This window comes from Parasteatoda tepidariorum, chromosome 7, assembly GCF_043381705.1.
Source record: "Parasteatoda tepidariorum isolate YZ-2023 chromosome 7, CAS_Ptep_4.0, whole genome shotgun sequence".
Lineage (NCBI taxonomy): Eukaryota > Metazoa > Arthropoda > Arachnida > Araneae > Theridiidae > Parasteatoda > Parasteatoda tepidariorum.
Window position 1 is genome coordinate 12,568,020 of NC_092210.1, and position 25,632 is coordinate 12,593,651.

Sequence of the window (25,632 nt, forward strand, 5' to 3'; positions counted from 1 at the left end):
AGAGCCGAGGTGGCTCAAGGGATTGAGTGTTCACCTTCCAATAAGGTGAACTGGGTTCGAATCCCAGTGAGGGTTGCTCGATATGAATTTCGCACCTGGCTCGTACCGACCACATGGCTGACGAACAATATTCTTAGTGGTAGACGGATCATGGGTTGGAGTCCTATTGCCTTCAGGCTAACCGTGGGAGGCTTTCTTGGTTTTCCTCTCCATGTCACGCAAATGCAGGTTAGTTCCATCGAAAGTCCTCCACGAAGTAAAATTTCTCCCAATGCTTGATCCAGGAGTTCCCTTGTCTTCTGGAATGGGTTCAAAATTACAAGATTATGGAGTTGAACATTAGTAGTTGAAAACCCGAAATTGGGTTGGCGGTTCAATGACGGTTATGAAATAAAATATAATATTGATATCTGGATAAATGAAGTATTGTAATGAACATATTTTTTTTACTTTGAGTAAGTCGAATCAGATAACTGATTCAATAAAAATACTAATTCAGTTAGCTGTTATCTTTTTTATCTTTCAAAATCTCATAAAACCTTATCTATTTTTGGGGGCATGTTTTTTTTTTGTTTCTTCCAGTGGATGTCACTAAAGTGCTTTAGTCATCATTTAAATTTCTTAAACTTTCATTATAAAAAAATACCTAACTTTAAGGGTATCACAATAAAAAGATATTTCGCCCTATTATTAAATTAGTGTATTTGTATTTTAAAAGCACTTCTGAGATTCTTTTTTAAACATTTAAAACTTACTATGATAGTTTAACAATGTGTAAAAAAGCATAACCAGATGTTAACTTAGTGTTGGGATGGGAAATTAAAACTTTTATTAATTTATTGCTTATTTTTAATCTCAAATATTTAGAATTTAAATAAATGAATTCCCGCTGAAAATAAAACAATTTTAGTTTTTAAAATATATACTCTTGGTTTTAAAAAGTTATGTTTATCAAGCATTTTAAATTTCACATACGAATTAAACACGGAGCAAAAATCAAGATAAATATTTACCCAAGCATTGGAGAAGGAAATTAAACATTTCTATTAATTCATTAATCGGTTTTAATCTCAAATACTCAGAATTTAGATAAATGTATTTTTAAGTATTTAGTTCCAGTTACAAATAAATCAAGTTTAGTTAAAAAAAAATATAAATGTGTTTGGTTAATTTCTACATAATACCAACTTCACGTTTAAAAAAGTCTTCTCTAAATTTTATAGGAAGGAAATCAATTTAGAAAGCAATTTTATTTTATTTTATATAGCATTTCTTTATTTTTATCTATTGGCTCTATTTTACATAACTGAAGTTCAGCCATTTGAAAACAGTTTTGTAATGTCGCCAAATGGAATTAAGAATATTTTAGAATGGCTCAAAAGAATGCTGAAATATTAAATACATTTTTTCGCTAAGTCTCACTACCTTTTCCCTCAATAATTAAAGCAAATATTAATTTACTTCTATTCCAGTCTAAACCAGCTTTTTATTTCTTTATGCAACTAGTCTAAACGCCATTTGAATTTATTTATTTAGGAATGCAATTCGCTTAAGAAAATAAAAGAAACTGCTTATTTTAAAATGATCAACACTGTTTGTAATTGAGATTTTAATTTTAATGCATTTTTCAGTAGATTCTTAGCGAGTTAAAACTATTTTAAAGGTGTTTACTCACATTTTCTTAATGAATAATATAGCTATTTAAACAGGGAGAAAAATTTGGCTACTTATTTGAATTCGCAGACGATATTTTTATGATGGAATATTTAGTGGGTATTTCTTTAGTTCGGTAACAAACTATTTCCAACAATTAAAGGAACTTCAAACAAAACAAAATGTTTCCTTTTAACTCATAAGTATTTACGATGATTTCCAAATAAATTGATTTATAAAAAGGTCTAAACTCAAGATATTTGAAGAAGTATTTTAAAATGTTACGAAAATCAATTAATTCTTTATAAATGTATTAAAATTTTGATGATATATTATTGTATCCCGTAGTCGTTCGAAAAATATTAGTTTTAAACAGGCAATTGTTCGTAAAGTTGTGTTTGTATTTATATTTTTAACGGAAGTAATCTGCTTTAGTAGTTGCAGTGTCAATATTTATAAACTGAAATTAGGTATAATAGTTGATAAAGCTGTTAATAAAATGCATGTGAATACATTAAAAATTTATGAAAGAATCTGTTAAGAAAAAAAAAATTAGCTTGCTTGTTAAAATTTGTATTGCGCAAAAGTTATATTTTATTGATATTTTAACTGTAAGTAATTAGATTGATTACTTGGTGATAAATTGTTTAGTTATTTTTATAACATCTTTGCTGTCTAAGGTGGAAATTATATCTATAGGTAGTAATAAATAATGTAGATATTTCTGAGCTTACGTCATTTAGTTAAATAGTAATTGGTTAAAAGTTCTAGCTCACAGTACTGATCACAAAATATTACTTATCACTATAATTACTTATTAAAATATTACTTATTACTTATGATGAAAAAAAATCTGGTAATGTTATCGCACTGTATGGTAATGACATTTGCGGTAAAAAACCATACTAATACAAACTTAATATCACATATTTTAGTTCCGGTTAATAAAACCAAAATATACAATATTTAAATCATTCATTTGGTAATTTTTCAGTTTATGTGGTAGCGGTTTTCCAGAAATTCTGATTTTCTAAATTATAGTTCTTATTACCACATGTTTAGCAACAAATACAAAAACGAAAAGTAAATGTAACCGGATAAATTATTTGATGCAATGTCTTAGGATATCATGATAAAATTACCAAATTTGACCACATTTTGCAAAATTTTATCACATATTATGAAACGATAAATTTTGTTAATTTTACCAAAATCATTACTAAAGCACTTCAATAAAAATTAGTGATTTTTGGTGTTCCCATATAGCCGGAAATACGGTAAATTTTACTTTATTCTGGTAGTTTTGACCATATTTTTTTTTCTCAGTATGTGACCTCTTATTTATAAGCATTTCGAGGTTTTAAGAAAACAGAAAAGAAAAATTTTCTAGGTAGTGTGAAAAGTGTGTAAAATAAATTTATAAATAGAACGGCCAAAGTCATCAAAATGCCTACCATAGAGTTTCAAATAAACATCTTTCGAGAATATGTGAAAGAATATCTTTCCAGAATAGGATTGAACAGCTAAAGAATAGTTTTGTAAATTCTTATCACTATTACTTCTTACAGCATGTCTTTAATTTTTAAGCTGAGCAAGACCGAGCAAGACCCATATATTTTATCAAACAATTATTCTACAATTTTATCGAAGTATGAAAAATTTGAAATATTTTTATGGACATATCAGTATTTTAAATTTTATTTTGAGGCAATTAAAGTTTTGCTTCACTACTGACCAATTTATTATTTTTTAATAATCAGCATTATCTTTCTTTGAATTATAGTAATTTGAAATTTTTTTTTAAAGAATATCTTTCTAAAGATATATAAAGATATATAATGAAATTAAAAAATCTCAATGTCACAAAATTTCTATGAAGATATTTAAACTTTGTCCAATAAGGGATTACTTTGTTTTGTAATCAATGTTATTTATTACTTACTTCTATTTACGTTATTTACTACTTATTTAAACCAAAATTTTTAAAAACGTATCACTCTCTCGGCAGCAAAGTAAAACTTGCTTAAAAATTTTTTTCATTTATTTTTTGTTATTTTTTTTAATGTTAGAAACATGCATATCCTAATAGCAGAGTTAGGTTGATTTTAATGTCAGCTAAAAACCTTTATCACGAAGCGCAAGAAGGTTTATAAAGAATTAGAAAATAAACCATGCAAGCTTGAAACTTAGATTTAACAATGCTAGTTTACGCGCTCTGAGGTTCGCATTGAACTCGCAACAATCCTTTAAATCGAGATTGAATTTGCCTTTACAAAGCAAGGCTTGAAAAACCTTCTAAAATCGTGGTTGAATAATCATTATTAAATCTAGGGTAAAAAGCGTTCGAAATTCAGAATAAATTCTTCCAAGGTTTATTTTAGATTTTATGACCATCAGTGAAACAAGGTTTATTTGCGCACGCTTTTATATATTTTCTTTAATACTTTAAAAGTGAAGGTTGGCTTGAGAAATAAGTTTTCAACCCAAACAAAATGTTGCATTTGGGAGACAAGACAAAGCTAAAATAAGAAAAAAAAGCAAAAACAAGGTTTACATTAAGTTTTAAAAAAAGTGATTTTTTTTGTAAAGTTTTTTGTATGTCTTTACTCATTTTTTAAGGAAGCAAGTTTGAGTTACTAAAATTTATATTAAGTCTAAAAAAGGATTAATTAGTCAACCTTTCTAGGCCAACAAAAAAAAATGAAAATACAACGTTTGACGTAAGGTTGCCCACTATCTGGGATGACGAATTTACTGAAGTACTTTACTGAGCTTAAAATGCTTTCATAAGCGCAGAAATATCCTTAACTTAATTTCAAATCAATTAAATTTAGTCTAATTTATCAATTACTTTGTTTTGCTAAACTATTGGAAATTTCTCAAAAAATAGTTAAATAACAATCTATATAATTGTTAATTTACCATATTCAAATAAAACAGTCAAATAACTCTAAAGAACATGCTAATAAAACGATTAATTTTGAGAAAAATCGTTTACTAACTGTTTTTATTTAATATGGTTAAACAACCAAAATTTTATCCCACTAATTAAACCCACCTAATGAAGCCGCTTAGACCTACAGAAGTGGGGCCAGAGTCCCAAGGTTGACACCTCAATATTTTCTCCATTCCTTTTAACACACGAAGAGTTACCAGTATCCTCCAGTATCCCTAATTTCTGTCCAATGCTCATTACCTAATGAAAAGTCAGCTAAATTTCTTTTTTGTGGTTTTGAAACCATGCTGGTAGTAAATGGTTAAAACCATATAGTTTTGTATTCATAGTTTTATAACCATACTAGCTTGAAACGGTTTCAAAGCTGTATTGATAAAAAAGGTTCTTTACCGTAAACTTTACGGTTAATTGATGGACAGACTGCTGCTGGTTATTTTACCATAATTTTAGAATGAAAATTCTAACAGTGCACCAATATTATTAACCGCTGAATTTTAGTAAATTTTAATAGATTTAGTAAATTTTCTTAGTACCATATCTTTTTAAAGCCCTCTAGTGAAGTAAGATGAGTTCGAAAAAAGTTCTTTTTAAAATATTATGTACCAAACAATTTTACCGGAGTATAATCACCTTAAAATATTATCATAAGCATGTCAACATTTTCAATTTAATTTTGAGATAATTAAACATTAGCGAAGAGCATAAATTCCAGATGACTTGTTAATCGGCGGAAAAAGAACGAAGAAAAAAAAGTTCTAAACAACAACTTTAGTTTTACCTAAAGATTCTGATGTTTCATTAAATATTTTTAAATTTGCAAAGCTTCTGAAAAGTGGATAATATATTCTAAACATCATAATGAGCGTTTTGTAACTTTCTAATCTAATTATGTTCGTGGACGTTAGTTAATTGGATTATGAAAATTAAGTTCTTCATGAGTTTGTGAAAAATTAGCTCATTTGGCGGTGTAAAAAAAGTTAATTCATGCGTAAGCGGATGTTTAAGTTTTAAAATAAAGAAATGAATGTTTTTTTAATGCCAAAACTCAGCTCTTAAAACTTTTAATAGAGCTGTATGATGAGATTCTTAAAAATGTATGAAGCAGAAATAAAAACCCGATAGGTTGTTAAATGTCTTTAGCTAGCATCAATTAATAAGGAAATTAATTTTTTTAGTTTTAATTTAGGTTTAAAAATAGGATTTACTTTATTAATTTTTTTTGAAACAAAAACAATTTTTGGACGTGTACAAAGTGTTAAAAAAAGATAAGTTGAGCAGGGTTAAAAAAGATAATTAAGGCATTAGTTAAAATTTCCTTCATTTGAATAATACATATTTTGTTGTTTTATTTATCTCCTTAAAAAAATAACCAGGTTGTATTAAAATAGAGTTGTCTTGAATTATTATTTTACGTAACTGTGCTTAAGATCTTCTTTCGAGCTTCTTAATCTTTAGTTGGATTAAAATATTCCATTTAAAATATTATTTCATTTTAATTTATTTCAATTTAATTTATTTTATTTAAAAATACTGTGTTAAAGGTTAATATGATTCATAGAGATTATAAAGAATAAAAATTAAAAATGAGGATGAATTTTCCATTTAGTTTTATCAATAATAAAACTATCAATATATGTTTATTTTTGTTGTAATTATTCATAAAAGTACCTGTTCAAAAATATTTTATGAATGTTTTAGGCAGTATTCTTCCGCAATTTATAATTTTGCTAATAATATTTATTAGTATTTCTTTTTTCTTAATAAAAATTCTGTACAACTAGATTTGTTTTTAAAATGGTAAAATAGTTGATTCAGGCTTAAGCGAATGTTTAAGTTTTAAATTAAAGAAAAAGATGTTTTTTTTTTCGTTTTCTTTTTTTTAAGACTAAATCCCAGTTTTTAAAACTTTTAATGGAGATTTATAATGAGATTCTAAAAACTATATAAAGCAGAAATAAAAACTTGATAGGTTGCTAAATGCGTTTAGCTATTTTTAAATAGTAAGTAAATCATTTTTTTGAGATTTTAATTTGTGTTTAAAAATAGGGTTTACCTTATTAATTTTTTTAAGGAAAAAAAATTCTTTTGACAAAAGGAAAAAAAAAACAAGAAAAAAAGCGTTAAAAAAGATTATTTGGTTTTGAAAGGGGTTAACAAAGACAAGTGAAATATTATAAAAAAATTTACCTCATTTGAATAATATTTTGTTCTTTCATTTATTTCTGTAAAAAATTACCAGGGTTTTATTAATATGTAGTTGAATTTAATTAATGTTTCACTAAACTGTATTTAAGAGTTAAAACTTATTTATTTATTTTTTAATTTGTTGTCTTGTTAAAAAATTATACAAAAATATTATTCGCTTTTAATTTCTTTTATGCATTAATGGATAGTGAGATTTATTAAGAACAGATCTGCTCTCAAAACGCGGGAATATAAAACATATTTAAATGTTACGCTCTGATAAAAATTAAGTTTAAATTTAGTTGACTGTAAAAATTTTCCAGTAATTTTATTATTTTTCCTAGCTATTGAAATTAATTTAAATTATTGCAAAAGCTTTCTAGAAATACCTTAAAGCTTTTTTTTTTCGTAACCAAAACGGCTAATTTTAGGTATTCACGAGCAAAAGCAGCCCCAAAAAACATTTTATTTTTATTGTATCAAAGTGTTAACAAATAAAACTAAGAGCATAAAATTTAAATAAGATAGTTATTGGATAAAATTCTTAACAGATGGCAGCATAAGTCTTGTTTCTCTATGTGAAAGATTTTAAGAAAAAACAACTTAACATTTTAATGCATGTCCAGAAATGTAACGTATGAAACAGAGCTATGAGGGAGATTTCGCAAATTTATGTTAGCCGCCGTACACTCCCGTACGTAAGACTTCCGTACACTTCCGGACACTCCCGTACTCACTAGTTCGCATGCTTCAGTTCATGTGAAATGCGCATGCGCCCTTGAAAGAATATCAAACTTAAGTAAGTGAAAATACGAAAGTTGCAAAAATCCGTAAGTTAAAAAAGCTGACGTAGTGGAATATCATTTTAACTTTGACCACACAATCAAAACGGACATTTACAATGGACGTAGACCATCTCTTTAAGGCTGTGGCATACGATTCAAGATGCTTTACGTAAGACTGCCGTTCACTGGGCAGAAAATTTTTGTAGATTATGGATTTTGATGAATTCAGCAATAAAGAATACAGCATTTTAATTATATCCATGTTTTTAGCTTAGACATAAAATAACATTTAACAGCTATAAGTAGCGTGCTTATAGCATTGTCTTTGTAGCGTAAGTCATACCAACGTAACCTAAGGATACGTATCTAAAATAAACGCTAGCATACGCAATCGCTTCACTCTTACGCGCGGGAGCCTACGAAATCTAACGTAAAAGTGCGAAATCTCCCATTATTTCAACAGAAAGTGGATTAAGTTAAGCGTCTTAAAATTTTTTTTTAATCCATTCTTCAAAAAACTTTCAAGTATTTAAGTTTTTTCTCTTTTTTTAAAAATCTTTTTATGAAATATTTAAATTTTCTATGAAGTTCAATTGTCTTACTCAAGAAATATAGGATTCCAAAATTTATGCATTAATCAATTATTTATTAATTAAATTTATGAATTAATTATGTACAATTCCGGTAGTTTTATCCTTAGATTTATTGTTTAAGCTTATCTCATTTCCAAAGCCAATGGAAAACTTAGTATAGTGTTCATTTTATAAATTTATTTCAGTGTTTTGAATACAAATATTATAGTGCACAGAGAAAATATCCCTAGAATACAGAATAAGCCGCCTTATTATAGTGTTTAGTATAAATATTATACTGCATAGAAAAAATATCACTAGAAAATAGGATAAGTCGCCTTATTATAGTGTTTAGTGTAAATATTATACTGCACAGAGAAAATATCACTAGAAAATAGGATAAGCTTGCAGTTAGCATAATTATTCCCACTTTTTGAGAAGAGGACAATATAGATAATGACTGGTAAGGATGGAAAGGAATTTTTTTCCTTAAAAAAAAAAACAGCGATATTTTGAAAAATGTTTTTTGTTCTTTACATTTATTCATAAAAGTACCACATTCATAAATATTTGTTAATATTTCAGTTAATAATCTTCATCATTTAACAATTAAAATAGAAAAAAAAAATAATTCCTATATTCTGTGTTTAAATTAATTTCTTCAATTTGTTTTAGTCTGGTGTTAGGAAGATTTTGAAAAAATGAATCTTATTTCGTTTCAAAAATATATTATGGCATTAAACACATTCCTAATCATGAAGTTCTATTATCCCTGCCTATATATACATAAAAATCTATGGATTTTAAATTTGCAGAGCTCTAGCTTTAAATGCATATAATCAATACCTAAATCCAAAAATAAAAATAGAAGGATACCAAAACCTAACGAATAAAACTAAGCGTCAATAATTGTAAGGATAGATTAAAATCAACAGAGTTCTAATAGTTAGTTAGAACTAGTTTCTAATAGTTAGAACAAATTAAATAGGATTGGTCGATATTTATCGCTAATTGGTAACGTCAGTAATTATTTGTTTTAATTCTAATTACTGGTTACGTTAGAGATATTTTTTTAAAGAACTTAATTTTTTTAATTTTTCTAGTTAAATTTTTGTAACCTCTAATACGTAGGTCATTCGAATTCAGTTTTTGTAAAGATCTTTAAAAATTAAAAGTTAGACTTAGTTTGTATTCTTCAGAAGTTTTCCTTAAAGAAAAATAATTTGAGAAATTAAAATTATTTAGAGTTTTAAACATTAAATTAAATAGAACCCTTATGCACATGCACAAACCCTAATGCATTAATAAAATTAAAATATCAGATTTATAAAAATTTGACATAAATTATTATAAAAAGTAAGTAAATGTAGTAAAAGTTTCCGAAAAACAAATTTAATAAAATTTAAATAATTGTAAATCTACACTGAAATGTTAAATAAAATGAAATTTCATAAAATATTTATCTAAATAATGTTTCTCTAAAATATTAATTTGCTTTATCATGAAGCTAATCTCATATTATATCTTTTTAAGTAAAATAAAAAATAAAGCAATTGGATTCAATAAAATCTGTGTTTAAATACTAAAAATAATCCAACTCAGCGAACTATATTGGAAGATAATTACATAAGGCTCAAGCAACTTAAACTTTCGCATTAAACTTGTTTTCACGAAAGTCTGAAGTATAAAAAGGGAAATTCAATTCATCATTTACACTTCTCATGTCAAGAATTCAACGGGTCTGGCACATTTTTTGAAAAATATGTTGCCCGACAGCTCATTTCACCGTCAGGTACGTTTGGCCGACAGTTAATTTTCCCGACAAGTATGTTTGCCAGACAGGTACGGTAGCCCGACAACTCATTTGTTCGATAGTGCATTTGACTGAAAATTACATTCCAAAAAGAATAAAAAAAGCAATATATAATTCAATAAATAAATATTAAAAAAAAGAAAGAAAAACAAGAAACAAAAAGAGTACAAAAAAATACATTCACTGTTACTGAGAATTAACTGCAATTCTAGAAGATCCCAAGCCTTTTAAAAAACTGACGGAAAGGTTAACAACATAAACAGTCATTAAATATCGCTTGCACTTTCTTAAAATAAGTAGCCCAGCTTTGTTCAAAAGGCAATACAGATGCCAACACAGACTCTCATACTCAAATGGACTTGTCGGAAAAATAAAGTGTTGGTCAAATGTACATGTCAGGAAAATGAGTTGTCGGGAAATAGAGTTGTCGGAAAATTGAGTCGGGTGAATGACCGAATCCAAAAACTCGACAAGCCATTTTGAACAATTCATAATCAAACTCCAAAATGATAATTTATAAATAACATTAGTTTTTCAAAGTAAAAATTTATATAAAATTAAAATCAAATAATAGCTATAAAAATATGCCCATTTATCAACATTAAGGGCTTATTTACAGTTTTTGAGTATAAAATATATAGTTATTAAGTAGCTATCTACAAAAAATAAATCAATGCATTTTCATATTTTCAATAAAATTTTCTTTACCGAAAAGCGAAATAATTTGAACTCGAATAAATTTAACTAAAATTTATTTTTAATAATTTAATTTATGCCAATTTAAATTAAAAAAAAATTGAAATATAACTAAAGGGAAAAAAAGGTTTAAAAATCGACATATTGAACCATTAAAATAATCAAAAAACTGATGTATTTTAATGAGCAATAAAGCATATATAAAACATAAATTATAATAAAATTTAAATAAATCAAGTAACAATTATACGAAAAAATAAATGTAATTCATATCCGTCTCGAATAATAAAATAAGAATTCATAGAATCTGAAAAATAATATTTCTACGTAATCTACAGTCTAAAATACTTGTTTGATTTTTCATTAAAAAAACACGAACTAATCTGAGATTATATCCTTTTAATCAAAATAAAAAAAATAAAATAATTAGAGTCAATAAAAGCTGTCACCAAATATTAAAAATAATCCAACTCGGCGAACTTAATTGGAGGATAATTCCATGAAGCTCTAACAACTTAAACTTGCTCAATAAACTTGTTCGCACGAGAGATCGAAGTTATAAAAAAAAGAAGAAGCGAAACTCAATTCATCCTTCGCATCTCTCCTGAGATATATACAAGAATTTAACCTCCTGTCTCGGCAAATCATTTTGAACAATCCATAATAAAGCTCCAAATTGGAGAATATTTTTTTGCAATCCCATTTCTAACTTTCCGAAACAAACATCAGAGCATGATAATGAAATAAATTAACTTTGTCTCTGTTCGAAATTCTCTGAAGTTTGTTTTATTTTTCACTTTAAGAAGCAAAAATGTTAAAAATAAAATAAAATCAAGATGAGGAGGAGAAATGAAACTTTTCCTCAGCGCCGAGACTTGGAAATCATTTGGGAGTTTGGCGAAAAAGAAATGCTTAATTCATATTCATGAATTCCTCGAAACACTGATGAATCAGCGCTATGAAAATGTTTGGCGCTATATTGCTACAGTTTCTTGATGCAATCAAGAACAAGATAATTTAAAGGGATTGTAACAAAAATCATTAATAATTTATGACGCTGGCGTTCTGTAACATATCTAACTAATCCTAAATGTTTCTCAGCGTCTATTTAACGAAATATCTTCTGAATATAATTCCATGTTTTGTTTTTCGTGTCGTCGATGAATACGTTGTACGAGATATATTTTAAAGATTAAAAATTATAAAAAGGAGCATTATTCAAGCTCTGTATGAGTGCTTTTTACGTTTAAAAATGTACGAATTTTGCGTATATATTAATGCGTATATATTAATACGTATGTATTTAAAATATGTTAATATTATAACTTTTTGAATTAATTAAAAAGGAATATGTTGAATTAGTTTTAAACTAAGTAGGAACTGTTAGATTTTTCCAATTAGGTATGCGCAAACAATATTTTAAGTTCTTTCTTTAAATATTTGTATAGTTTAAATAAGATTATTTTTTTGTTACATATTTTCTTAAAAATTATATATTAACTAACAACTTTAAATATTAACTACTGAACTTTATATATATAAACTACTAAACTTATATATAAGCTACTGAACTTTAAGTCAGAAATACTTTCCATTTTATAGATATGTTCTGATCCATGCCGCTTAAAGATAAAAATTCCGTTTTAATGAATTCTTTTTGCTTGTTTCTAACGTGACGCTAGAGATATGCCAATTGGCTATTGGCGACTGGCACACGTAATCACCTGTAATGGAGAATTCTAGCGCATGTGCACACTACGCTACAAAAAATTTTCTATTAGAGGTCAGCTTAATATTGCTAAATTGCTTCAGTTTCTTGATTCTATAAGGAACAAAATAATTCATGGGAATTGCAACAAAAATCATTAATGATTTATGACGCTAGAGTTCTCGAATATATCTAACTAATCTTAAATGTTTCTCAGCCTCACTTAAATGAAATATATTCTTAGAAAATTGTGTTTTGCTTCTACGTGTTGTTGATGAATACGTTGCACAAGACATTTTTAAAAATTAAAAATTATAAAAATAAATAAAGGGCTTGTTAGTAAAAATGTTTCTTATATTTAAAATTTCACAAATTTTATGTATTATACACAAATAGCATAAATTTTTATGTACTTAAATTAATATGCAAATAAATAAACTTTTTCGAAATAATTAAAAATTAATAATCTAGGTTAGTTTTAACAAAGCAGAAAAGATTACATTTTCTAAGTATTCATAAATAAAATTTTTTTAAGGATATTTTCATTAAATATTTGTGAAGTTTAAAAATGTTTATTTTTCGGTTTTAATCATTTATTCATTATATGTATTTATTCTTAGTTATATATTTAAAAACAAAGATTTATCTTAATACTATAATTTTATATATTATAAATTACAATGTAAATTAATTAAAAAATTAAGAATGAAAAATTAAATAAATTTTCAAATAGATAAAAAAAGGATAATAAAGATACGTTTTTAACTCAGTAGGAGAGATAACATTTTTCTAATTAGCCATAGTTTTTTTTTAGATTTTTCTTAAAGTGTAGTTAAATTTTTTTTCTTTTTCTCTTTATTATTTATTCATCGCACTTATTTACTTAAAAATAAACCTATAAGCCTTTACTTATAAACTATAACTCTGTACATTATAAATAATAATACATTGAATTTATAATATAGAAGACATATTTATAATGTATGTAATTTAAGTATTTATAATCAATACTATGTAAGTGTATATTTAATTTGTAATGTAAAAATTATATTTTTTATATACATATTGAATTTTTTTATTTAGTTTAGTGAGAAATAGTTTACTCTTTAAAGGTACGTCAAAGAATTGCATCAAACAAGTTTTGGTTACTCATCTCGTAAACGCCCACAGTAAAAAATTTCGGATCAAACTATGGTATCAGTACCAGCCCTTTGGGATACGGATGATGCTGGTACTTTATGCCGTGATTTGATGGACTTATACGGATGATGAATCCGTATTATCCATTTTACCGTAAAATCCATTTTTAACGTTATATACACAGAAGAGCCATTACATTATGACCACCCTCCATCTATAACAATGGGCTCGCCCAGGTTTTCATGGTTTCTCGCCCAGGTTTTCATGGGGCACATTAGGACCCATAATCCTCATAGAACAATCCCTGACGTCTGTAAGCTACTTGAACATAGTTGCAGACCAGGTTCACCCATTCATGGCAACAGTTTTTCCTGCGGGGGATGGTGTTTACCAACAGAATAATGCACCATGTCATAAGGGTCGAATCGTCATGGATTGGTTCGAGGAACATTCCAATGACTTTCAAGTCATGTCTTGGCCCCCAAATTCACCTGACCTTAATCCAATAGAGCATTTGTGGTCCTACACGGAAAACCAAATTCGTGCTGCCACGCTACCCCCTCGCAATGTGAGGGAATTGCAGGACCAGTTGGTGAGCGCTTGGTACCAGATACCTCAGACTACCCATCAGCACCTTGTGGAATCAATGACACGGCGGGTGCTAGCAATTTTGAGCGCTAAAGGTGGTCCTACATGTTATTAGCAGGATTGTCATAATGTAATGGCTCTTCGGTGTATATTACCGTAATTTTTGTAGTAATATTTATTTAATTAGATTTATTCAGTGATTTTACGGTAATCATTACTATAAAAATTACAGTATATCAGATTTTTTTCTGTAATATGTTCCGGTAAAAATTTATATTGCGGTAAAAGTAAATCGTAATTTCACTCGGAATTTTTTTATAGTGCAGACAATATTTACCTGTTAAGAAGTTCAATGCAATATGAAAAATAATAGTCATAGTTTTATATTTTTAGAAAGGAAATTACAGTTGTGGAGCATCTTGCTTACTGGTTGTGGTACTGCAAGCATCCTGCCTAGTATGTAAAGAGTTTTATAATTTTTTTTCCATTTATAATGAATTAAGGTTCCTCTTTTCTATAATTATTGAAAATGAAAGAGGAAAGAAATGAACTAAGGGTACTCTTCAATTTCTCCATGTTGTCCTACAGAAAATTATATGTCTGTAAGTAATTTTATTCATTCAGTAATTAATTAATATTTTTTTACAAATTTTTGTTACGTTTTATTCATTCAAATATGTTCTATGAAACGCTGTGACCGAAATTTAAGTTTCAACGTTGTGTGGATTCTTAAAACTTATTCAATGTACGTGTTTCAAAAATAACTTTATCCTTGTAATTTAAAATTTGGTTGCAGAGATCTTTCAAATAATTTTCATTGAATAAAATAAAACAAGATTTTTTTAAAAAAAAGAAATACGAATTAGTTATCGAATATATTAAAAAATATCGAACATAGAATTTTCTGTAGTTTCATATGAATGACGAAATTTTTTCTCTGAAGTGGACCCCTATGAATCGACTAATCATTGCTAAGCAATTATTATAAAAGTCACGATTAATCATAAAATTATGAATTTATATTGATAATTTAGTTGAAGAGTATTTGAAATTATCTATTTTACACAGCTGTTGTTCGCAGGAAATAAGTCAGAATTGTAATTTTTTCGTAATGATATAAATTTAATAATTTTCTAAATGCAACTTTAACTTTACTCTATTGGTTGTTTCCTATAGCCTCTCACATGAAATAACCGGATGCTTTATACCAATATGACGCTTTAAAAAAATTGAAAATGTGGTTCATCTAACTTGACGTTTGGTTAACCATAGAAGGTTTTCGTTGCTTTCCTCTCCATGTAACGAAAATGTGTGTTAAAAATCTTCTACAAAGGCTAGTTTGTCCCATTGCTTGATCCAGGAGTTCCATTATCTTCTGGGTTGAGTTCAAAATTACAAGGTTACGGGATCGAACATCGATAGTCGCAAACTCAGAATTGGATTGGCTGTTCTATGCCGGCTTTTAAAAAAAATATATATATGACTTTCAATTGTTGTATTATTATCATGATATTTTTTTGTTGCTGCATTATTATCATGCATTTTATAATAATTAAAAAAACAAAACATTTATAGCAAACATATTTACGAAATTTCCAGCCGCTCTTTTCAGAAATTTAAAACAACTCTTTTAAATAATATCAAATACATTAAACGGATTATTCCGCCATCAAATAAACCATAAATACGAGAATTTAATTAACTGACCCCCCCTTTCTTTCGAGTTAACGCTCTCTTTTTGAAAGAGTTCGCATATTCGAATGTAAGAAGAAAAGAATCCCTTTTTATCTCCTGATTCTCTAGCGAACTATCAAACAAAGACATTTTTGTCCCCACTCTCCTACCCTCATTGGAAAAAAAGGGGGGTCTTCATTATCACATAAATAACCCGTTATTCCTAACCCGCCTACCGGCACCTAAGGTTCTCCCTCCTGATCCCGAGGATGTGGAAGAGCAAGACCAAGGGAGAAAGGGAAATAGAAAGAAGAAATAGGGAAAAAAATCTACTTAGGAAACGAGACGTGATGCAAGTAAGTTGAATAAAGGGCGCCATGTTTGGTCATTATATTTGAGGCTCTAAGTTTGTAAAACAAACTATGTTATTTCTGATGAAAACATACTCATGTTTTAGAATCTCAAACATTAACCATAGAGCCGTTGTTGTTCATGTTATAGAGTGCTTGCTTTTCAATTAGGGGACCTAGGTTCGAATCCCAGCGTTGGCTAGTAGATACGAATTCTGATTCTGGCTCGTACCGACCCCAGTACTGGCATAAAATGTGACGGGACTCTGCGGTTGACCGATCATGGGTTAAAAATCTTGTGTCGGGATAAACTTGGGTTGTTTTCGCGACTTTCCTCTCCATGTAACTCAAATATGGGTAAGTTCTATCAAAAAAATTCTCGACGAAGGCTAGCTTGTCCCAAGGCTTGATACAAGAGTTCCCTTGTCTTCTGGATTGGGTTCAAAATTACAAGGCTACGTGGTTGATAGCCGTAAACTCAGATTTGAATCGGCTGTTCAATACCAGTTGTAAAATAAAATAAAATATTAACCGTAATATGGGATGTTTCGTAACTTCGGAAATTCTTATATTTGAGTTCGATATAGTTTGCTATGTTGAGTTTTTTTTTAAATTGCACACGATAGTAATTTTTAATCTACAGTTTTTATCAATTTTTAACAATGAAAGTTTTTTTTTATTAAATACAAAGTGCCATAATTATTATTAGTCATATTTAAACTCTTAAGCGTTTCACTTCGGCTGTTTGATATTATCTCTGGATGCATTATATATTTTTATCCTTTTCAAAATATAGACATTGGATGGCTGAAAGATAACACTTAAGCGAGAGGAATATCCTAACATCGCTATTAAGGAAGGTGGGTGTAAAACTATCTGAACTTGAGCACTGATTTAAAGCCTGCAAATTAAGTCAAATAATTTAAAGGTGTGTTTAATAATTATATTTCAATTCTTCTTTTTTCACTGAGAAAGCCTACAGGTATTGCTACCATCTTCCTCGGTGATGCAATCCTTCATTAAATCTTGCTGGTTGTTAAACATACCTTCCTTAATAGTGATTCGTTAGATTTCGATGAAAAATATTTTTTTTCTCCCTTAAATATTTATTAATGATCCCTATATCTATATTTCTTTACATTCATTTTTAGATAACTATTTTAAAATATATGCTTTTAAGAGCGGTTATTACGAAACACCTTATATGTTACTGTTAATTGAGTTTAGGTTTCAAAGAAACAATAAACAAGTAAATTTGGCTACGTTGAATAATATTATTTATCATAAAAATTACATATTTTATATTGATGATATATAATAATTACAGATTGATGACACGTTATAATTATGTCGATAAAAATATTTTGAAAAATCTGCAAGAAATTTCCCAAAAATGTAATTCTTTTTTAAGTAATTTTTAGTTTTCTTAAAGAAAGTAAAACGCTAGCAAACAAATATTGTTTGTCATATAATATAGAAAGTCATTAATTTTTTTTCACTCCTTTAAATACAGTTTGGTTGAAATTATTAAGATGAAAACTGAAAGCTTATCAAAATATGCATGTTGAAAAATGATTTAAATTTACTAGATGGTAGATTTACTATTGAATTGAAAGTGAAATTATTTCAGATGATTCGGGAAAGTATTTATCTTTTTACGATGTAAAATATAAAGTCGATATTGATAAATAAGTCAAGAACAGTAATTTTTTTTTGTCTGCAGCCTCTAAACCAAATAATATCTAAAATTCAGCATAATATGAAACTTAGGAATTATCACATTAAATTTTATGAAAATGTAATCAATTTTCTTAACAGACAGCAATTTTTGCAGAAATATTAAACTTTTAAATGGTTTCTAACCTAATAAAAGATTTAATGCTCTTATTTCTATTTTAATCTTTAATTAAAAGCTGCATAAACAACTTTATAACATAATTTAATGACTGAAAATAAAGATTTGAAAGAATGAATAAAAAAAATAGAATTTTTTTTAATTATTTAAATAAAAAATTAGTAATAGTTTTAAATCCTCCTGATTAATTAAATTTATAAGTACTTTATTAACTTAATTAATTATGTGAATAACAATCCACAGTTTATTTACTTTTTCTAAATGCAATCCCTATAGTGTAAAATTATGTAAATTAACTTAACAAATTAATCTTGCTTATTAATATAACATTTAATTAGAAAAGATTATTTGAGTAGCTAAATTGTAAATTAATGTTCAAATTAGTTAAAAAGTTTTGTTTGGTGTATTGTGTAATAAAACAAATTATTGCGGTTGTTGATTATTAGCTCCATTTTGATTACAAACAATTTAATTTTTACAAACAATTAAACAAACTATTACAAAAAATTTAATTTTCGATTACAAACAATTTAATTTAATTATTTTGAAAAAGAAATGTATCTAAACTTCTTATTGGTCAATTAGCGAAAAATTAATTTTCGTTGAACGTTGTTTATGAAGCATTTGAAAATAGTAATTAATATTATCTTTTAAGTTAAATTGACAGCTCTGTTTCATTTACCTGTTTCCTATCTGCCTAATAATCTTCCTCGATAATCTCTATTTCGTTTTATTTTTCAATCATTGTAACTCTTTATTGTAGACCTTGAACAAATTTTAAAGTAATGCTAGTTGCTTTTCCACTCAGTATAATGCTTTCCCTTTATGTTATTTATTTTTAAAAATAGAAATATGCTTAGCTTTGCAGACTGGTTAATGAGACAGGTGTTTTATATATTTGTTTTTTTAAATACCTTTTAGGTTGGGGCCTTAAAAAATACCAAACTATAATTGACGTTTATGATTAATAATAGTGATAGATATTGTGGTAATAGGATCTAATATAGTGATATAGGTACCTAGAGTCGTGGTGGCTCAGGGAATGGAGCGTTCACATCCCAATGAGGTGACCCTGGATAGAATCCCATGGAAAGCTGGTTGGTACGAATTCTGCACCCAGCTCGCACCTATCTCAATACTGAAGTAAAATATCCTCAGTGGTAGATGGATCATGGATTTGAATCTATTTTCTGTCATGTTAACCGGGGGAGGGTTTCATGGTTTTCCTTCAATGAGGGTTAGTTCCATCTAAAGTTACTGCACAAACTCTAGTTTGTCCCAATGATTGATCTAGGAGTTTCCTTGTCTTCTGGGTTGGGGTCAATATTACATGGCTACGGAGTTGAGCATTTAAAGTCGTAAACTCAGGATTGGATCGGCCGTTCAATATCATTTGTAAATTCAAATATAGGTACATAATATAGATACGAAGGTAATAAGAATTTACGACCCCTGAAGCGGAAAAGTAACTATTTAGTTCGTTCCTACTTTCAAACATAAAGTAATACAAAATCTTTGAATGCTTATACATCTTCGTATGCAGTTACTTTTTACATTTTTTGGACTTAAGGGAGTATACCAGGAAAACTAAAAGAACAACTTAATGAAATTCCTCTTTAATATTCTACTTTGTTACCAAGAAATCGAAAAATTTTGATTTCAATTTTAATACATATTTTTTAAAAATGAAAAAAAATTTAAATTTTTAATTTCTCTATCATTTAAAAATTGGATTTTTAAATACTAATAGCGAAAAATGCTGAAAACAAGTTGTAGATAATTTTAATAAAAATCAATAAAAACCAGTATTATCAAGGCGGAATGTTTTCAGTTAACTCAAATACAATTTTCTTATAATAGAATTTTATTTCTATATTTTTTATATTATACTCATACAAAAGTTTTATGTTAGATTTTTGAAAAAAATGCCTCTTAGAAGATAGGAAAAAATTTTGTTAGCTTATTGATAAAAGGTACAGCAATAGTAAAAATAATAAAAAAATACATTAATTTTCAATTAATGTTTAAAAAATGTGTCCCGAACCCATGAAAAATTCGGAACTGTGTGTTCAAAACATTTACGAATGCATGCCATTTATACTTCAAAATGTCGCTTAACATGTTCTTCTGTTCAGGTATGAGTGCTATGGGTATTTTAATAAAGTGTCTCTGACTATATTAAGTTCTACATTTGTAATAATTACAAAAATGGGTATTCGAATAGAATGTTTGTTAATTTTTAAAATTAGATATTGAAATCTTAAAGTATTTTGTAAACATTGGCTTAAAAAAAAAATTCTTATTTGAAAAAGAGAAATACTTCATAAACAAAAAATGGCGCCTTACTCTTGGATTGACTTTCACATGCAAATGGAAAACATGGAACCAAAATTCTGCTTTTTCAGTATGAGGGGGGTGGGGCAAATGCTGCATAATGGCTGCCATGATTTATCACATGATCAGGGAGTCCATCTATTTCCAGGGACCATGAATGGCTCTTGCCTGCTTTAGCATGTAAATGCCCGCTTAGTCCGCTATTCAAGTTGTTTCCTCCCCTCTCCCAAAAATAGGATTGGGATTTTTTTCTCCAGTTCTTGCTTTTTCTTTCCTTACACATACGGCCAGCCAAGTCAAATACTACCCTCCTAAAAAAGTTCAATATATATATTTTTCAGATAAATTTTTTTCTTCTTCTCATTGCTCGTTTGATTTTGTCTACCCCCTTTGTCTCCTGGGAGAGGGGTAAACAGGAAGGGGGCATTCAGATTCCTTATTTTTTTTTTACCCTACGCTTTAAGTTATGGAAGGGAAAACCACCAACACTATTTTCATAGCGAGATGGAAAAAGGAATATTTTGAAAGTTTTCACTGGGAGCGAAAGGAAAATAAAAATAACCTGGTTCATGTTCTATTTTTTATGATTTAAGATAAACCAAATGATTAGATCAATTTGTAAATTTTTGAAAGTGATATTGTATTTATAATTACAAATTAGTTAGGGAAAAAAAATTGCATGCTTAAAATTTTTTTAGATTACTTACAAGTTAGGTGAAAGTTATATATACAAATAATAAAATTAAGAAGTTATGTGTGAACACCAACGATCCTCACTTTTGGTAATGGGCATCATAGTAATTGGTGCAGTTTTAATAGTGCAGTTACAATAGATACAACGTATTTTTGAGTAACTTTGGTGCCGATTACAGTTGCATTAATACTGTACATTTTCATGATATATTTCTTACTGCACCTCAAATATGAAAGTACAGAAGAAAGTAGCCTGACTATGGTAAATTTGAAATATGAGTTGCCCTGAGCAATAAAATTATGCCAGATGATACTGAATGCAATCTGTCGTTTGTCCTTATTTTTATGGGATGAACTACTAAAATACCCTTAATCTAATAACATAAAGCCACCAAGAAGGGCAACAAATCATAATAAGTAAATAAAAGACATTGGAATCATTTTATCTTTATTATTTGTGTTGGTATTCGTCGATTTTGTAGTGTTGTACAGTACTGATTAATTGACGCTTTTTTTTTAACCCTTACTATGAAAAGGTATTCAGCTAGTATATTTAGCACAAATAGTTTTTCTCTTACATAAGTAAGCCATTTTATTCATTGCAAGTGCATATTCAATAGGGTTAATCCAAACAGTTACTCATGAATATTTTGTTTTATCAAAACATAAATAAATTCAGAAATTTTATTATATATATAAAAAAAATAAACAATTGCATTGTTCAAATCAATAGAATAAGTATTTTAATTTTTCGTAAAATAAGTGTCCAACTGAGCTAAAAATAAATTCATGAAATTCAAAATGAGAATAATTGAGCATTTATATATAATATGACAATATTTTCCTTCATTAAAATAAAGTGAATTTTTATAGATGCAGTGAAAAATAAAATAAATAAAAAAACAATAACTTTTATCTTCTTGAATATAATATACAGCCATGATAGTATAAATTATAATACAATGCATCATGTATGCAAAAATTTAGGTTAGAATCCTGGTCACGGCACCATTTTATGGAGAAGAATGTTATTCAGAGGGTCATTTTATGTTGAGATGGTGGAATATTAAGGTGTGGGAGGAGGTTGTATTGGTATAGTGGGCCAAGTTGAAGAATACATGAAAACAGAAGGGTGATGAAAATCAACAGTTGAACCGGATCATATTTAATAAAAAAAACTTTTATTTAGTAGTATATTTGCAGAGCTCGAGTTACAAAATATAAAAATATATTATCCATAAGAATTTCAGTTGAATCAATTTTGTATAATAATATTAATAAGGACAGGCCGTGGGAGACAAAATCCCCACAACCTGCCTAATCAAAAGCCAAATTAAAAAGTACGTGTAATTTGTTCCAATCGGACACAGGAGAAGCATGGGATGGAGATCTAAAATTGGCGATTTATCACAGTATATCATAGCCTAAACAAAGCCAACAAGCATATCAACATGGGTTTAAAAGAACACCTTGGCGATCACGAGTCGCCAACAAATTTATGTGAATTATTATAACCATGCAACTGAAACATTTTTGTGGTTAGAAATTAGAATAAAAAGTTATAAATAGATTTTTGTTTTCGATTAAAGGCGACAGTGAATATATAAGTCTACATTAGTAATGAAATAAAAAGAAAGTATCCGTTACATTGATCTGGAAGAGAAGAAATAAATATTTTATGTTCGCTTAAAAAGATTAAGTTTTTGATTTATTTTAAAAATAATTCTATTAANGCGTTGGTATTCGTCGATTTTGTAGTGTTGTACAGTACTGATTAATTGACGCTTTTTTTTAACCCTTACTATGAAAAGGTATTCAGCTAGTAGTTATATATAACTATTACATATAAGTTGGGCGAAAAATAGAATTTGTATGCTTTATATTTCTTAGTCTTATGCTGATAAATCAACTAATAAATCAAATATTCAAGTATGTAAAGAGTATTATTTATAATTACATACAAGTTGGAACTTAACTCAGTTTATATTATGAACTAATTAATGTTTACCTTTTAATGCTTTATGATCAAATTAATCTTTATACTTTACCATAAAATTATTTTTAACTTCTAAATGATCAAATAACAAAAATCGAATTTGTAAAAGAAGCATATGTAAAATTTCGCATCATATTTATATAATTGTATTGTATTTATAAAATTTTGTATATATTCATTGTATTGTATCAAATTTTGTCTTTGTCCTTTTGTGGTTTTTAGTATCTATTGGAAAGAAACAAATATTAAAAAAAAAAACTCTTATTTTTATATTTTTAGTGCGTGTAATTAATTTAATAAGAGTTTTTTCAAAATTACGGGTATAGGAATAAGCTGTGTGGTGTGATCCTCTTAAAAATCTGTCATCTTAAGATGTCACCAACTTAAAATTTTAAATAAGATACATTTTAAATCAAGACGAGATCTTTCGATTTTAATCCATCAGCTATTCCCTTTTGGAATAAAGAAACTTCGAATGTGGGAGTGAAAGTCAACACCCCCTTTATTCAATAAAGCTTAAAGATGTTCCCAGACTCAAACTTTACATCTACCAGCAAGCACCAAAGCAGAATATAAAGCAACCAAATCCACTCAGTTATTCTGTATTCTGCTCCATTCGACAGAGAATATATCCAACCATTCCAAAAGCACTCTTTCATGAATTTCTCATACCGCGTTCCTCTAGACAAGTTCCAAATGGAAGTTCCAGAAATCGAACTTTCTTTCAGACAACAGACCGAGCATAACCTCGCCTGTCCATCTAACCACCAATTACTTTTCTGGAGCATCAAAGGCAACAGTGAGCTCGCAGACTAATTATTTACCCTGGCATCAGCTCCATGATCAGCCAACCCCCCCTAACCCCTTTTGGGAATTCGAACTAGACGAGAGAGAGAGCATCATACATATTCATTCGGTGAAGGGGTCTTGAAGGTGTCTGCAACCGAGCGGACATTCGATGTACCTTCACCGAGTGGACATACGAGAAAGGAGTGATGATGTAGTACGGGGAGGAATAATGTATCAAGGGCAGAGAATGCAAAGTGATGTTAATGAATGATATTGATTAAATATTGAGAGCTCGACCCCTTTAATAGCGGCGTTTTAGATGGCAGAGATCCTGACGCGAATTTCTGGCATCAGCTTGCCTTTATTACACTTTAATTGAGATACATTTGGGAATTTTGGTGAAATTCATGCCTTTTCAATTAGATAGGGCAGTGAAAGGAGCAGATTCTATGACAATGCGAAAACTGATGATTTTGCAAAATGATAGGATTGATTATCGCGGGCTATGACACTTAAAGTAGTAAGTTAACATGGATGGTTATATTGATGGACAAGGTGCAAAATGTGTGATTTATTTATGATTGTTTTTTTTGTACATCTTGTATTTGTATTCCAAATCATTTACTTTTTCAATATGAAATTAATTTCAAAGTAATTTTTTAATTATACTATTTTGAAATATTACATAAATACTGAGTATACTGCTAAAAATTGAGAGTTTTTGCAAGAGGGATTTAAAAATCAGTTTTAGCTTGTCTGTATTACTCTGTAATTGAGACATATCTGAAAACTTTTGGTAAAATTCATGCCTTTTCAATAAGTTAGGCAGTGAAAGAGGCAGATTCTATGATAATGCGCAAACTGGTGATTATGCAAAGAGATGGAATTGATTATTGTCGCTATGACTCTTAAAGTAGTAAGTTAACATAGATGAATATATTGATAGATAAAGTGCAAAATGAGTGATTGATTTATGATTATTTTTTATAAAACTTGTATTTCGATTCAAGCTAATTTACTTTTCATTATGAAATAAATTGCACCGTCAATATTTTTTTAATTATAATTTTTTGAAATAATACATACAAACTGAAAATACTGCCAAAAATTGAGAGTTTTTGTGATATACATTTAGAAATATGTATACTTATAGAATGCATACATGCGGATGGCAAGTTCGATTAAATTTTAATTGTATGTTTGGTTTAAAAAGTTCTCGAAATAGATTACGCAAAAAGTAAAATTAACATTAAGTGGTCAGAACTTTGTAGCGCTCTCCTGACTAAACTATTTGGACCATATTTCTTGGATTGCGGCTATCTCCTATATTTTTGGGGTCAAAAGTCCAAATTCGTTGAAAAAAAGGTATGTTTATTCAGAAAAAGGGTGACTTTGTGTCTGATTTCGTATCTTAAAGTGTCGTCTGTGCTTATTAATTAGCATATTTGAGGTTACCTCCTTGAGTCGTAAAGAATGAGGCCTAAACGGTAAGATCCGATCATTAAATTAAAAGTTATTCAAGGGGTCCGTTTTTTTGACTTACTGTACGTTAGAATATGTCATCTCGTTAATAAAATGTTTAAGATAAAAAGTTTTCAATACTGTATGAACATAATAACTTATTGATATAATAAAGTATAATAATGGCAACTATAACGTTTTTTATAACCCTCAAATAAATCCTTACATTATATAAAATGTATAAATTTGTAGTTTATTGGTATGAAATAAATCTAAACATGAAACCTTTACTATAAAGTAATTTATTTTCCCATCTCTAGAATTTCACAATCAGAAAATGGCTCATTTTTGACATTTACCATTAAGGTTTTCACTTTTTTTCCCA

General features: G+C 28.1%; 1 long non-coding RNA gene across 2 annotated transcripts in view; it reads left to right on the forward strand.

Moving 5' to 3' along the window:
• Nucleotides 1-25,632, forward strand: part of LOC139425983 (uncharacterized) — a 111,871-nt gene that overhangs the window by 26,472 nt on the left and 59,767 nt on the right. Inside the window, exon 2 of one of the 2 annotated variants that reach the window (XR_011637194.1) lies at nucleotides 14,489-14,551. The exons of the other annotated variant lie outside the window; for it this stretch is intronic. This is a non-coding gene — a long non-coding RNA (uncharacterized lncRNA). The remainder of the gene's footprint in view (nucleotides 1-14,488; nucleotides 14,552-25,632) is intronic. 2 annotated transcript variants of the gene reach the window in all.